General features: G+C 42.8%; 2 protein-coding genes across 2 annotated transcripts in view; both read right to left on the bottom strand.

The window, feature by feature from the left end:
• The window catches only part of LOC126849880 (3-phosphoinositide-dependent protein kinase 1), a 287984-nt gene that overhangs the window by 238359 nt on the left and 32696 nt on the right, over positions 1–16929 (bottom strand). The window lies entirely within an intron of this gene.
• Positions 1–16929, bottom strand: part of LOC126849903 (dexamethasone-induced Ras-related protein 1) — a 460128-nt gene that overhangs the window by 442890 nt on the left and 309 nt on the right. The window lies entirely within an intron of this gene.

Here is a 16929-nt window from a genome sequence, read left to right as displayed (position 1 = left end):
AACAAACGGTCGTATCCTCGCCTGAGCCGTGCTGAGACGAAAAGTTTGCAAATTGCGATAAGTCGAAGGAAAATTTAAGGGTCCGAGAGATCTAGGATCAACCGAAGTCAAGCTGGTCGCGAGAGAAGGTCCGAGTGACCTTCGCCTCGTTTACGACTTTCGGACTTTTCCTCGGGAGACGTCCGTCCCTTACCTCCCCCTTTCCCTTTTCCCTTCCGTTCCCAAACTTCGCTCGCCCCGCGAATCTATAAATTCCAACGGTAAAACGCATAAATCAGGCATGCGTACACGAACGTGCGTTATACATAGCCGCGGGCAGGCGGTCTGACCGATTAGAATTCCAGACACGACGAAGGGACCTTTCGCGTTGCAAATACAAGATCGATGTAATCATAATGCGCAAGGTCCGAAACCTCCCTCCCTCCCTCCCTCCCTCCTCTCCTCCAAGCAGTAGCAATCAACGCGATCCCCGAACAAATAATCCATCAAGTCCTCCAATGATGCGTCCTTTCGTCGGCTCTCTATCTCTCCATCTCTTTCTCTCTTTCTCATGGTGTGAAAAAAAAAGGCCAAAGGGGAACGTAGACAAGTTCGATTGGCCGAGTATCCATCGCGCGTTCCGCAGAGTGCCCCAAATCGTCTCGACTGTCCACCGACGGGAGCAACTCGGAAATGATCGATGCTCGACAGATATTGGATAGCGACATATGGAGTGGCAGTATCCCCGCCAGCTTGCGCGCCATAATGGGTGACGTCATAAGGTTTTTTTTTTCGCGCGCCAAAAATATCGCGCGAATGGATCGGATGTTGGTTCAGGATCCTTGTCTAATGATCCGTCGGCAAATAGAGACGTGGTCGCGAACATCTGTGAGAAATTGACGGAATTCGTTTTTAAATTAAACAAATAACAAAGCGCACGATACGATTATGTATAAGAAATTGGAAAAAAAAAAGTATATAAGGTAGAAGAGATGAATCGTGCGACAAATAAACAACATGTAAACTGTTTAATATTTATGTAATATTTGAATATGTATGAAATAATTACCAAGATATATGTAAAATAAAAATGATAAAGTATTCAAACGAAATTAAATTTAAATTAAGATCTTTATTAATTTGACGGATAAAAGGAAAACAAGTTCAAATGCCAAACAACATGCACATAAAGATACGGCGCAGCAGCAACATAAAAATAGGAATAAGAAGCAGATAGATTGTGCGGGGGAAATGAAAAACAAGCGGAACAAAAAACGGAGGGAGCGCGCGAACAAAATAATGAGGGTAGTCACGTGCCCCGTCTTCACCCTCGTCGCTCTCAATCAATTATTTTTCAAATCGACCATCCTCGCGCGCGTCTTTAGCTGGATAGAAACGAAGATTCCTTTTGAAAAATTGATCCAGCGCCTTTGTTTAACGCAGTCCTCCACTGCCACTTTCTCCACCCTCGCTGAAGGGAAGTAAGTAGGTCGACGATGCACACAGGCAGGAAAGGGCTGTCAGGTCAACGGGATCCGGGAGGGGAGGGGGAAACCCCCTCGTGGGGACGGCGGGGATGGACGGCAGGAGAAAAGGGCGTGGTGCTATTTAATTCGACGAAGGAAAATCGAACGACGCAATTTCGCGCGGATTAGGATCGATCGATTCCACGCAGATAAGCTTCATTAGACGTCGAGATTAAACAAATTGCGCGCGAGCGTTGGAAATGAAAAACGTCGGGATGATTTTCCGGTCTCGCTCGCTCGCTCGCTCGCCCGCTCGGTACGGCATTCCCATAAGTCTTCGCGACACATATTAAGAAATTTCGCGTCGCGCGCTAACGTCGGGGTAACTTCATTGCCGTTAATCCCGCGTTTAAAATGGGCGTGTGTCACGGGAGTCGCGCGCGCGCGCGGATAGGTAAATGTATATCCCGAGTCGTCGTGAATCCGCAGCTGTAAAATTTTGTAGCGGAGCGGGAAAGCGTCGAACGGCTTTATTACGCGCCGCGAATGTTTATTCCAAATAATCCCCGACGATTGACTCGGACAAATATTTGCACGCGCCCGGCCGGAGAAAGGGTCGGCGAAACCGAACAACAAATAACCAGGAAACAAATTAACGCTCGCTGCATTCGATAGAAAAGCAACAAAAATGGATCGAACTGGATCGCTTCGTTAGTTAGTAGTCGTGCGGCAACCCTTTCCTTTTCGCTTATCAATTCCCACACTCCTTCTCTCTCATCGATGCACTCGTCCGCCAGCGCGAGAAAAACGTAAGGGCTCCCCACATCGAATTCTTCAATCGTTAGGCGCAGAGGCTGTGTAATTGACGTGATCGAATAATGGAGTGCGCCGCCGATGGGCATAAAGGGCGACGGAGGAGAGGAGAAGAGTGGCTTAAAAACGAGATAGAAGAGGAGAGCGAGGGAGGGAGAAAAATGCGGGCGACGCGTGTTGAAGGGTATGTCGGTCGGCCAGGAGTAAAGTTCCTTGCGATCCGAAAGGGAGGCGAAACGTTTTTATCCCGTTTCCAACCCCTCCGTCTGATCAAGAAGACCTCTCACGACACGAGTGATTTATTCCCACCATTTCTGGGGATTATTTTATATATCCAGAGGGCCCCTCCTCTCTCTCTCTCTCTCTCTCTCTTTCTCTCCAGAGCGCGGACTTTCCCCGATCACCGTCGTCGAGACTCTCGCCCGATGAAATCATCCCGCCGATGTTCCCTCGATTCATCCGCGGTTTTGCCAAGGGAGAAAAAATTCCGCGAACTCTTGACGTAGCGAGCCACATTTCGAGTCGAGAAAATGGCACTCGTTTATTAACCCTCAACTCGTGCTGTCCATCACTGTGTCAGTGAACATGTCGCGTAAGCAAATGAGTGCAAAGTAACATTTCTCGTCTCCAATGTCATAGAAATTTAAAACAACTGCATTTATCCAAATTTTTTAACAAATTCTCAAGACTTTGCAAAAAAATCATTTATATAAATATATATATATATAAATACGTAATGCGATATCATATAAAATCACATTCAACGTTAAACGCTAGCGGCGACTGCACGCACTTTCTTCGCGCGCGAGTTCCGCGAAACTTGCAGATTTTACGGCTGGCCGATTTTTCGCGAGGGGATGAGTGCGCCACGGCGGTGCCATAAGTCCTGAGATTTGAGAGATACCGGCGCGACGGCGGATTCCCGGTAAATCACCGGCGATCGCTCATGAGATTCTCGCGAGATAAGAAGCGCGCGAGGCGTATCCCGTCGTCTCTCGCCGAGACAAGATTTCTTTCGCTTTATTTCTATCTTTGGCACGCAGCCTCGACCGGCAATCGGGGGATTATAAACGACGGTGCAAAAATAGGCGAGCCGCTATGTCGCGCTTAGAGTGCATGCTCGTTGAAATTTACCGAGGATGTACATCGAATCTCGTCGGCGAGATCGCGTTTGATGGATCTTTGCCGGTCAAGGCGCGCACGTGCCTCCAACTATTTCGTCATCCCGGTTGCATCTGATTATCGTCCACGGCGACTTTCGCGATGCGGTGTACCAATGTCGGCCATAAATCTTATAGCGCGAAAAGGCTAGGCAGAGACAGAGGCGATATCGCGCGGCGCGAGTGTCATTGTCGTCGTTGTGGTAAGAACGCGCTTTCTCGATACACGAGAGGACACGATAGGATAGAAGCGCGAATGAAATACCGCGACTCGTAAATCAATCTCGCTAGTTCCAGAATGTAACACGCGGCTCCGTGCGTGTATCATTAACCTTTCGCGAGGACAGTTAGTCTCCGCCGGGGAAAGGAAAACTGCTGACTCTATTTGTCGAAAATAGATTAGCGATGGGAATTCTCTCAATTCCTAAGCCGGTTCTGTTCTATTTTATAATTTTCCTGTGATCGCGCCGTTCTAAGCGAGAAATGACCTATTAAACTAAATCTTTACATAATTGATTTAATTAATAAATCTATAAATAGATAGAGGTGTCAGATTTTCATTTTATAGAAAATTTAATTCTAAACAAAAAGTTTCGGATAAACGTGTTTATAAAGAATTTTTTGTTCGGAATTAAATTTCAGAATAAAATCTCAAAGTCTAATCAAAATGTTTCGGTCCACCCTGTATGCAAACACACTTACTTGAGTCTATAAACTTTATAAATCATATGATAATTTCATGAAAATATTGATAGCTCGCGAGACTATGAGGAACAGTAAAATTGCGATGTTTTCTAACCCTTTCTTCGTCCATGTCCTTCGGTAAATTTCAAAGAGAGAACGTCTCTCGTAATTCACTAGACGCAACGAAACGGCGTGCGGTTCCCGTTCCTCCAATAATGTCCGCGGGACAAAAAGCGGCAACGCGAGTTAAGTGACCGTTCCCGACCATTATAGCGTTAAAGTGCCGGGAAATGACGTCGCCGTGTGCGAGCACGCGTCGCGGTATATTCATAGCCTTCGGAAGCGGATCGGAGCAAAAAAGAGGACGACTCGCAACAAATCATCCGATATCTTAGAAGCCACGCGCGCGCTCCGCAACCGCCATCGTGAGCGAACCCCTCGAAATGAGAGGGAGAGAGCGAGAGAGATGATGCCCGGGTAAGAACTTTTCTTATTTACGAGCGAGCTTATTTCCTCGGGCTGCTGCATATGGATATCAGGCCAGCGATGCCTCCTGCGCCGCGAGGCTGCCAGCAACGCGTGCAACTTTAATGGCAGAGCCTTCCAGGCCCTTTCGCGTCACTGGTCCATTCGATCCTCCTGAAGAATCGCTTATTTGAAAACTCGCGAAGGAACGAGCCCGAGGGCAAGTATATATTTATATACAAATGGTGTGTTTCTATATATATATATGAATGTATGTATATATATATGTGTATATGTGTATATATATATATATATATATATATATATATATATATATATATATATATAGACGCTGAAAGAATAAATTTCCGGCGAGACAAAGCCGCGAATGTAAATTGCGCGAGTGACAATGTTGGGTATATATTATTGAGTAAACAATTTCGCACGTGATCGAGGGCATTTTTCCTTTTTGAGGGATCGTACAAGAGAGAAAACGCCGCCCCGATATAATTTGCAAAGAGATTTCGTGAAAAACGGGTACGATGAAAAGGACATTCAATTTTTTACGGCGAATTTGCCGCGGGCAATTTTGCAATGTTCCCGAGGAATTTTAACGCGACGTTGCTTCGCTGCTTAAGACACTGTTAAACCACCTCATAGTACACTTATTTTTACGACTGGGATTTCCCCTACTCGTAACCATGAAAACTTTGCGCTCCGCTCGTCCGAAAGTCATCCAATAAAGTCGAGCTACGTTACTTTAAGATACTGTTTCCCGACGCGGGGTATGCAGCGAGACGAAGCCGTGCTTAAAGAAATTAGCCGCCGTGAAAAAAGACGAACAAACATTTTCGCGACGAAAATTTTCGTCAAGCGTGTCACACACATATTCGCCGGCTGAAATGAAAATCGTATTTCGCGAGGCGACGACTCCTGCTGAATACTCGCTCGCTGCTCCCTAATTAGAAAGGAGATTTTGACGTGAAGAGAGCGACTCGGGAAATACTGGAACACGGAGATCAGAAGCATCTCGAGCTTGATTAGGCTTCTCAAAGTCGGAGCAAAATGCGAACGATGAGGTCACTCGAGTCGTTAGTTTGTCGTTGCCTCTCTCAATAAACCAGCTATGAGGCAAAAATATTTCACTAGCAAACGCGCGACCGAGTACACTTCGTCATCTCGATTCTTTCTAAAAGAAGTTTGAAAAACCGTATCTCTCCGGCGGAATAATTGCCAAGGAAATTATTCGTTTATATATAAATCGCGCACATTTCTTTTTCTAATATTTTATTTGTTACGCGCATCGAATTTTTACGTTGATGTTGATTTTCTACTCGCTACAAAAATAAGATCAATTCTCCTCGCAAGACAATCTAAGAAAAGAGTTTAGTTGTTCTATATCCTGCGCGTTTATCACCTTCGGCGCATTCCCACCCTCCAATTAATTTCTATCAGCTGCTGTCGACGCAAAACGGAGCAACCATCGAATTGATTGAGTACAGACGTCGAGGACTATAGATTGATCTCCTTAGAAGGGCCAGAAATTCGTTTCACGGTTAGCGATGGACAAGATTTGTTTGACTTCTGGGCAGAAATCCCCAATCATTCTTGGACAGGAAAGGTCCGTTCGTCGAAATTGGATGCAGGATTTGCTCGTGAAATCAAAAGACATCGTCACGCGTTACGGACCAAAGCAAAGAGAGCAAAAGAGGAGGGGAAGGATAGGGAAGTTTGAACACGGTGGAGAGAAAGAAGCGATCTATATAACAGACGATCCCTTACTTCCGTTTTTTTTTTTTTTTCCGATTCCGCAAACGGACGCAACTTGTCATACATGAATACGGAGCGCAAGCAAAAAGAAGGGGGCACCGAAACGACTCTCTCCGATTCCACAAACATTATCATATAGATTGTGATCGTTAATTCATTATTTCGGAACGCACTGGTCATCGTTTTTCTAACGTGAACAACGAAAAAAGCTTATGAAGAATTTGCAAGAGTATTCTCGTTAAAAAAAAAATTAAATTTGGCAATAAATTTTATATTTCAACGAAAACGTTAAATATATATGTCAATGTTTGAAAATATTTTTATGACGATTTAATAGCGATTTTATCGTTAAAACAGCTGAGCGATAACGATGTGATATGAGACGGATGTTTATCACGACGCGTTTAATTCGCGTAATAATTTATAAAGTGTTGTAGCACTACTATCAGTAGTTTCAATAGATAATACCGCAGTGTTGTCGAGGCCTAACAAGATTACGCAAAAGAAATTGATTATAACGCGATTACTCAAGACTCGACAAGGGGTCTTTAATTAATTATGCAAACGAGAAATCGTAAATATCGATTCGACGGTTATTATTGATAATTGAAAAGGGAATTTCTCGTATCAAAGTACTAGCGATATTGGCGTAAATAATATTTATTGCAAAAATATTAAAATATTTTAAAAAGATATGCTAAAAAAAGTGTGTCACGTACTAATGTTTAACACTTAATAACTGAACAAAGAACAAGGAGTGAACTGGTGGATATGAGAGCGCGAGATTAAATTCTTTCCTTACATAAATTTTACATAAGTAGCCGGCTAATTCGTTGCGCGAATGTAAGTTTTAAATAAATGTCTCTTTAAAATGTCACGCTAAACTCCACTTCCCCTCTTCCTTCCTTCCTTCCCAAATCTCCAAATGTTTAAAGTATATTTTTATATATTTAGCATCTATTAATCTAATAATTATTGTTAAATTATTTTCCAGTTACACGATTTGTTTTACATTTTTTTTTTCTTCCAACAATAAAAATACTAAATTTTTCTGTTATTCCTAAATTGTAACATATAACAATATTATCACACAATCTAGAAATAAATTTTGTCATCTAAAAGTTCCACGTATAAGCATACACGTAAACGCACTATTGGAAAAATAGAGGAATGTATAAATGGCGCATATTCACACGTAGACTACTTTATGGAGCTAATCGCCACGCATCTTCGATATCAAAACAAATGCCTTTTAATCTTACGAACATTTGCTGTGCCGCTCATGTAGCGGCGTACTTACGTACGCTTATATGCGCGCTACCTAACGGCATCGCCATCCGCGGGGAAGAAACGAACGGGACGAACGGAGAAAAAGCTACGGCGGCGTGTAAAAGCGGTTTCCCCGGCGTGTAAGGTATGAGTGTAAGGCTCTTAAATGGTTATTGGATTGAGACTCCGCACGAACGAGCGGCAAGTTACTTGGCGATATCCTGTTGCGGTCCTCGGCGGCAAGGTGTGGAAGGGGTTGAAAGCGACGGGGAGGGAAAACGACGAGCATATAAAAGGATGGCTCGTCGTTCTCGGGTACACATGTATCCACGGAGACGAGAGAAGACGAAGATACGATGAAAGAGAGAGAGAGAGAGAGGAGCCGGTTATGTGAAAATTTGTATGCACCGGATGCGACCGCTACCACGCGCTAAGTCGGACGACCAAGTTTCCTCGACATGCTATTGCCTCCCGCGATATCATTTTATCGGCAAACGCAATGTATATTAAATATTTAGGCTTTTTGTGTTTTCATTCAGCGTAGCTCGAACTTGTTTTATGTTTACTAACAATAAGATAATTTTCGCGCTTGAAAACAGAAAGATCGAAATCACATGAGGCACATTTAATGTTAAACGCTTGAGCTTTATACTTTCATCAACAGACATATCCAGACATAGAATATATAGAGATTAATTTTTTTGAAATTCAAGATATTTTATAACTATTATTTATAGTCACTGTATATATATAAATGTATTACTACATAATATTTATATATATGATTTCGCGTATTTTTATAACGAAATAATAATAACACGTGATAAAAGCAGGATGTGTGACGAAATTTCGAATGTCTATTACAAGTAAGCGCATACTCTCGTTTGACGCATAATCACGTAATATCGTCTTTCATTATTTCTCTTCCGTTATATTTCTTCGTATGACGCATGTGTGCCGTTAATTAATGAGCTCTTTCACGCGGTGGTTGGAAATCGAGAAAGATAGCTCTCTTCAAAGCACCGAAATGTCGCCGCAATCAGATACCGTTCTGTCGGAAAAGCAGAGTCTCACTGTGCGCAGAGCGATTTCATTGTGTAGCAACGGAAATATTCATAATCCGGCTAATATCTGCTGAACGTATCTGCCAAGCCGCCGGTTCGCGAAAATATCGCGAAAGTCGACATCGTATACATTTGCCAGACGAGAAACGACCACGAAAATATAACAAGACAAATCGCTTTATTTTTCAGGCGAAACCTGTTTTTTGTTTACGCATGCAAGCACACTTTAAACGCGACGATGAGGCGACTTGATTATCCGAGTGGTTGAACGTCACATCGCGAAATAGCAATACACACTGTGAAAAAATTTTGTGTAAAACATTACACCGATGATAGTGGGTAATTTTGAGACCCACTGTGATAGTTGTAAATTTCCATGCGTTTGTAAATTTTCAGTCTGCAAGTAAAATAAATTTAAATATTTTATGTGATTATCCAAATTTTTTTGTAATATTACACAATACAATAAATTCTATGTATTGCTCGAATACGGCGCGTCATATTGTGTAATATTATCCAAAAATTAGGATAAAATTACATAAAATATTTAAAATATTCTATTGCTTATGTAATTTTCCAAATAAATTAGATATATTTACACATAAAAGACAAATTTACATAATTTTTGTAGAATTACTAAATTTCTGTAAAATTACATGATTTTTTATATTTATAGGACTAATCATGTAATTTTTACACTTATTATTTGTGTAAATTTACTGAATTTTTTTTACAGTGCAACTCTTGTAAAAAGATACATAAAAAAAATGATAAAAGCGTGTAATAGCTATTTATTGCAAAAATTCGTTATGACTGTTGACGCGCGACGCGTTCATTATGCAAAATAAATTATTACGCACAATCGCAATTATGAATCGTTCCCTACGTAAACGCAGAATCTCACGAGACGTTAGTTAATTACCGCTATTCCTCCCACTTTCTTCGGAACATCCAAACGCGACGTATGTTAGTACTTAGACGCGCACTAACAGCAGCAACAAGCTTTCGTAGCAAACTGTTACCGATATTACTCCGGCATTTAGTTACCAATTTACTCGACCCGAGACTAGTTGCGAAAGCAGTTTCGACGATCCACGTACGTTTACATGTAAATCCGGATGTAAGCCGAAGGGTCATGCCCAGTTATTGCCTCGGCAATTCCACCGCCTCCACCTCCTTTCCACCCCAGCATTGCCATTCGGAGTACGTTTTTAGAACCTCGTTGCCGTCTAAGCGGCTCTAATAACGGTGATTAACTGTCTGGGATTTGCTCGGACTAAAAATATGCACTCGTTGCGAAATATGGGCGATCCAAGCTTCCATTATGTCCATTTCACCAATTTAAATTCTTACTTTTATCGCAAAAATTAATTCGAAGACTTCCCCTGGCTTGGTTCGAGTAAAATTTTTTTAATATCATGACACAAGAGAGGATAGAAATTTATTGAACGATTAATAAGACGATTTCATTTTGACTTCAGTAAGAAAGTTGACAAGAAATATAATTAAAAAATTATTTATACATAAAAAAATATCTTATTTGCATAAACATTGCTTTTAATTTTGCAGAAGAGAAATGGATATAAAAAGTGATATGTCTCTAGAAAAAAAAAAAATATATATATATATATATATATACTTGTACCGCTTATTTGTATTAATGTGCGGAGTTTAGAGGTAACGCTGCGTCGCAGCTATAAAAGTTAATGGAAAAATTTTCATTTCGAGATTCTCATCATAATCTATGCGTAGATGCGCGCTCCGCAAGCAAAACGTAAAGTAGAAAGTTATTACGTATGTATTATCTTATCATTTCAAATCGCAGATATATCGTGCCGTCTTAACACGTAATAAATTACTCAAGATGGTGGAATTGTTCGCGCCATTGTACAACAAATAGTTGCAATGCACAATCTGCGGGGAATCGGAGAAAGACCGCGGTAAACTTGTGCCAAAAGTTTCCGTCGAGAATCACGAGCTCGCCAATTAATTCGAGTGGCGTGGCGCAATTAATTTGTTTCGAGCTCCGGATGCTGCTCGTAAAACGTGCAGATAAAATTAATGAAACGGGAACGGGAGGAGTAGACCGCACCGCCGCCGCCGCCGTCGTGGTTACCAAAGGGCAACCAGAGCGAAGAGATAGCGAGGAGGATAGAGAAAATTGTACAACTGTGTATGAAAAACGGTTGGAAAGGCGACAGGGCGAAGCCGAATGGAATAGAGCTGTGTCATAAATAATATTCGCGAAAAGGAAGGGATGAGCTTCCGAGAGGGGCTGCCATTGCTTTTTTTTAACGATCTCAGAAATCGCGTTTTCGTCAAAGTATAACTCGTCATATGTATGGTATGAAATAATTAATATATATATATATATATATATATTACTTATTAAGAAAAATAAAAAATAGATATGAGAAGAAAGACTGTTTCGCGCGTTTTAAGCGACTATAATTCTAATCTGATATATTGTAAGTTTGACGAAATATTATATCTTTAAGCTGAGAGAAAAAAAAATTCCTCTTTTCGCCGAGTTCAAAAATGGATACATTAAACGAATGAACGTGAAATATAAATTTTTGGATATTCATATTCGTTTCGGTCATGTACTAATTTTTTTTATCATTGCTAAACGAATCCTTTGACGTACCGTCTTATAAGTGAATCGATCCAAATGACACAATCGTTACAACGCATACATCTTTGAAATTTTAACTTTTTCGTTATTCGTTCGCTCATGTACATATATCCTATATCTTAAAAAGCGTCCCCGCGATCCTCGAAGAAACCGATGAAGCTTCTTTTATTTCTCGGCGAGCTAGGCAAGGGATGAGTGAAAAAGAAGTGAAGTGAAGGACATGGAGCGCGAACCGCGATTACTCTGATCGTAGCTTGAGCGCTACGAGTAAACGATCCAATTAAATTTCGCGCTATTGTAATCCGAATGGGCCAAGTTGTATTGCATAAATAAATTCATAACGTTATATCTCTCCGCCTTTCCGTCGCGAGTCTCGCTCCCTTTGTCTCCGGCGCGCAATTTGCCCTCCTTTTCCCCTTGTCACAAGAGTGCTCGCCCCCGCAATTTATTTATCTCCGCACGCTCTCTCTCTCTCTCTCTCTCTCTCTCTCTCTCTCTCAGGGCCCGGGGACAGCAAAAGACCTCTTCGAATTTGTTTAGCTCTCGAGTGAAGGGTTGTCAGTCTGGAGGAAACGCCGGCTCTACTCGGGCACGGAAGAAATATTGTGCCGGCGATAACGAGGATATTAAGACTCGACAAGACGACCTCGCGAATATAAATCGCATGCCGGGCCAATTAAAGGGGGAACCAAACTGATATAGAAAGGGAGAACTCAAATGGCATCACAGAAACCTCGCTCTCCGCAAAAAGGGAACGGTACGATATGCTAAGAACTTTTGCCATCGATCTAGCATTTTTATCTCATATATTCAACGGTGTGTGTGTGTAATTATCTTATTCGAAATATTTTTTAATCAAAGATGGAATGATCGGCTAATTTAAATGGACTAGAATGCAATTAAATTATTTCTTTAATCAAATTTTTATCTTAGCGAAAAAAAAGTTTATATATGTGTAATATAATTTAAAATAATATTTTTATAATATTTACGCAAAATATAATCCAAAATTGATATTTAAAAAAAAATTGTAAGAAAATTATAAAAAAAAAATTATTCTGATCCTTAAAGTGTATAGGAGGTTATCAACACATTAAAATAATTGAAGTAATTAAAAAATAACTGTGTTTAAACGCACAGTCGGCAACTCGTAACCCCCGTTGCCCCCGTGTTTTAAATATCGCCTGACCCTTAAGAGCGCCTGGAGAAAATTGAATCCGTTCTCGGGGCAGTTATTTATGCAAAACACGCGCTTTTTACGCGATACACTACGACAAGACCGAGCCTATATCCCGCGGGGAGTTCGTTACCAGTAATAGAGAAAAATATACGCGCGTGCGTATAGTGCATATATGGATATATATGTACATGTATATTCGTGTATATGCGTGAGCGCGCGCGCGCTGAAACCGCCGGCGACTGTTATTTTTTTCGTCCTGAGTAAAACGACGCCGCGTTCGGCATGCAAATTTCATTTTAGCACCTTAAGTGCCTCCGAAAAAAAGGCGAACAAGTGAAGAAGAAAAATGCGGGAACGATCTCGACGACGACATGTTGGCGACTTGGTGGCGAAGCCTCCGGGGGCCTGACGCGGCTGGATACCGCCGCGCAAATTATTTCTATCCCTGGGAGAGAAGGTGGCGGAAATATTGGCGGCGACGATATTACGCAGATGCGTCTCTCTCTCTCTCTCCCTCTCTTTCTATACATATATAGTATACATGTATCTCTCGCGTTAGTAAAATATTTCCCGCGCGGTAAAAATATTTTTCAACGGGCGTATTCCTTGCGATCTCGCGTCGTCGTCGAATTGTCGCGAGCAGCGTGGCATACTCTCTTCACGAAGGGTTGTTCGCCCGAAACATTTTCCACGTCTCCCCCACAGTGCAGATCGACGTTTCAGACCGAGCCTATCCCACTAACGTGAGTTGGTAGGTGGATCCTGGTGGATCAATAGCCTCTGTCTGGCCTCACCCTCTGCCGCCAGCCTCAGTGCCCTCATTCGCCGACAACTCAACTCCAAACTCATCCCCTCCCGCACCCCTCCCACCCTTTCCCATCTATCTGTCTTTCTCTTTCGGGCTGCCTGTTCTCTCCGTTCCACCATCGCGAGACCGCTTTTACCACTCCTACGCATCCCATAGATACCGCACATCACATACACACACACACACATATACACGCACACATACGAGCGAGGTTCGCGAGGGCGTACGGCGCGCGTTCGTGGCTTTATAACGGGGTGGGCGAGAGAGGGGGTTGCACGCAGAGACGTATGTTCTCATGCTCGAGACGAGAGTTTGTCTCTGTGTAGCGAGAGAGCGCGCGATGTTGTATATATATGTGTATGTGTATAGGCGCAGAGGGGAGGGCGACCGTGCGCGGGGTGACCCATTTTTTAGCGTTTCACCTGTTTTGTCTTCCCACCCTTTTTACGCCAGAGCCCTACTTTGTTAATGGCCCCCACGCCGGTCGGTAGACGCCAGACGGCTTCTCCGATGCGAGAGTAATGGCCGTCGTCGTTTTTCATACGCGCACTCGGCTCGTTGCGTCGTCGTCGCTCGGACGTTTCGTAGAGACGAAGAGGGGGGGAGGGGGTAATATCGTAAATTTGTGGGAAATAAATACGGCGCGACTTTCGATTAACGATCCCTAATGTCATCGGTCGATTTCCGCCGGCGACAAGCACCAAATGCGCCACGACGTATCACGTAAAACGTGATTAGATAAATAATCAAGACGAATTATTTTATACGCGAGAAATATAAATTTGATAGAATAATTTCGATCGAGATACGTGGTGGATAGAGTATTTTTCTGCGAGTATGAATGGCCCTTTAATTGCGTTATAGATTTCCCCTCTCGTCAAAAATACATATTACATATAAGCAACACTTGTGATAGATACATATGGGGTGTAAACATTAGAGAACTTTCTCTTATGTACAGTTATCTTCTCTTATACATAGTACACAGATACCTTGACGGAAGTTTGATTGGAAGCCGCGATTGGGCGCAAGTTTTTAAATATCTTGACGTAACTAAACCGCTACAAATTTTCAGATTCTATTAAAGTTAATATGATAAAGAGAGAAAGAGAGAGAAAAGGGAGGGAGAGAGAGAGAGAGAGAGAGAAAGTTATTTCCATATATATTTAAACTGTAACTTTCAATCGCTCGTCCCGCTCAAGAGCTATCGATCTCTGTCGACAGTTTCTTTCAGCTTGGCCTCTAATATCTGTGCCTAAGGGAAATCGCGCGCGATATCTGATATACCCGACGTATACGCGACATTTTATCTCCACGATCGACATCGTGGACTTGCGCGACAGGACAAAGTACCCCTCTATAAAATTTTTAGTGCGCTTGTATAAATATATATATATATGAAAAAGTTGTGCGCGCGCAAAATTGAGACGGAACGAAAACGAAGAGACGAAAGAACGCGAAGTAGAGACAGTCCCGGTATACTGCCCGACAATGATTCGTTCCGTTTCCCCAGTGAAGCGAATGTAGGACTGGAGATATCTATTCTGTATAAAATATTTAATATACAGAGTGCTAACTTTAACATTTGGACGCTAACTTTTTAAGGAAGCATTTCTCGACATGCATGTTTATGGGAAACTTTTTCGTTCATAATTAAATTTCCTATAAAATCTCAAAGTCTGGCCGGAACGTTTCGGTCCACCCTGTATAGAGTATTTTGACAGTCGGAGGAAATTGACAATATACAGGGGAACGGAACGAATCATCGTCGGACAGTGTACAAAAAAAAAAATCTTCCATCACCTTCCAAAATCTTTTTGTCACGCGAATGTAGAGCCCTTCTGAGTTCTACTCTCGGATCGCCGCAGCCCGACGACGATCAGATCGTAAAACTCAGCGTCGCGGTAATAACCACGGTAATAACTGGGCGCAATAACGCGTACCGGGATACTCGAACGCATGATGCGTCGAACAAAGTGGTGGAAGGAAGGAAGCGACCAGAGAGAGAAAGAAGGAGAGAGAGGGAGAGAGAGAGAGCGAGAGATGCGGCAACGGGCGTAGCTTAACCCTCCCGTCAGAGAAACATCCCGATTTCCACGTCCCGGTTTTCGCCTTTTCTCCCGTCGCATTCACGTTTTCGCTTCAATGCTCACGTAACCCCCCCCCCGCCACCCTCCCGCATCCGCCAACGTACCGAGCGTACGTCGCGGCGTTACGAAGAGAGATGACAACAAAACGCCCGAGCATATCCAAGACAATGAGCGGCGATGGGCGTGCACAGTACGCGCTACACTGTACTACAATAATACGAGGTTTCGTGTACACGTGCGCCGGAAGTGGGCAGAGATATTGTGCCGTGCCGCGTTAAACCGCGTTCTTGAAACGTTGTTGCTGAATCTCGCGCGCAACTTGCCGAAGAACATTCGAGTTTCCTGTTCGCTAAGTCTCTACGTGGGCTATTATTTCCTCCCTCCTTCCCCCTTCCCCCCTCTCTCTTTCTCTCTACGTTATATTTATTAGCTTTGTTTTATTAATTCCGCTTGTTTTATTAATTTGGCTAATGGACCTGTTGCCGCGCAAATTAACGATTAATCGCAAACTAAACACGCAATTTTATCATTTTATTTTTATATTATGGCATAAATGACTAAAAGCGTATAAGTTTCAAGAATGCCGGATTAATATCAATATGCGAAATATTCTTCGAAAAAAATCCCGTATAATTTCTGCAATTTTTCTCCCAACGAAAAGAGAGATGCATGTAGCGTGTAATAATGTGAAATTTGATATTTTCACAAAAATCGAAGTGATCCGCCTTCATGAACTTGCGGCCACGTAGGATCGGACTGAGGTTACGTTCCAGTCTTGATATTCTGGAATACGACGCGATTCGAGTTCTCTATAACGTTACTCGGGTATCCACGACGTTGCGTATTACGTATCACGTAGATACGCGGTATATGCACGCTTGGTATGCATTGGAAACCCAGTGCAACGGGCGCATTGTTACGAGGGGGCGCGAGGGACGACGAGGGTGACGAGGCGAGGTAGCGGCGTCGGTGGCGGCGGTTGAAACGGGTTAGAGAGGGAGAGAGAGAGAGAGAGAGAGAGAGAGCGAAGAACGGTCCCGATAACAGGAGCGAGAGGGGAACGATCGGCCGGATTCCAATCAACATTTTACTGCCTGTAAAACTGTCCCATTTCGTAACATTGCTTCGTGGGTACGGGCACCTTTAAACTCCGCGTAAGTTCCAGTCTATTACCAGCGCCAACTCAGGATTACGCCGTCGCTCTTTAAGTCGCGCACCGCCGCAAATAGATATCCATGCGCCGAATGTGATATGTCAAAGAACACCGCTGTCGCAACATCGTCACACCCAAATCGTGCACGCGCGCGATATTTCAACGATTTCAATTTTAACGAACTATGTCGCGTGTGTGTATGTGTGTGAAAGTTCACATTCCGAATATATCTTGTAAGGATGTTCACCCCCTCCCTCCCTTCCCTTCCCTCCTCCCACGAGTGTGGTACTCGACGCTACTCGCGAAACGAGATGAAGACTCGTTCTACGTTCGAGAGATGGAAACGATCATTATCGCTTGCCGATGTGTCAAACTTCAAATTATGTTGAAAAT

This window comes from Cataglyphis hispanica, chromosome 5, assembly GCF_021464435.1.
Source record: "Cataglyphis hispanica isolate Lineage 1 chromosome 5, ULB_Chis1_1.0, whole genome shotgun sequence".
Lineage (NCBI taxonomy): Eukaryota > Metazoa > Arthropoda > Insecta > Hymenoptera > Formicidae > Cataglyphis > Cataglyphis hispanica.
The sequence above is the reverse complement of the archived record's forward strand: the minus strand, read 5'-3'. Positions and strand labels throughout refer to the sequence as shown.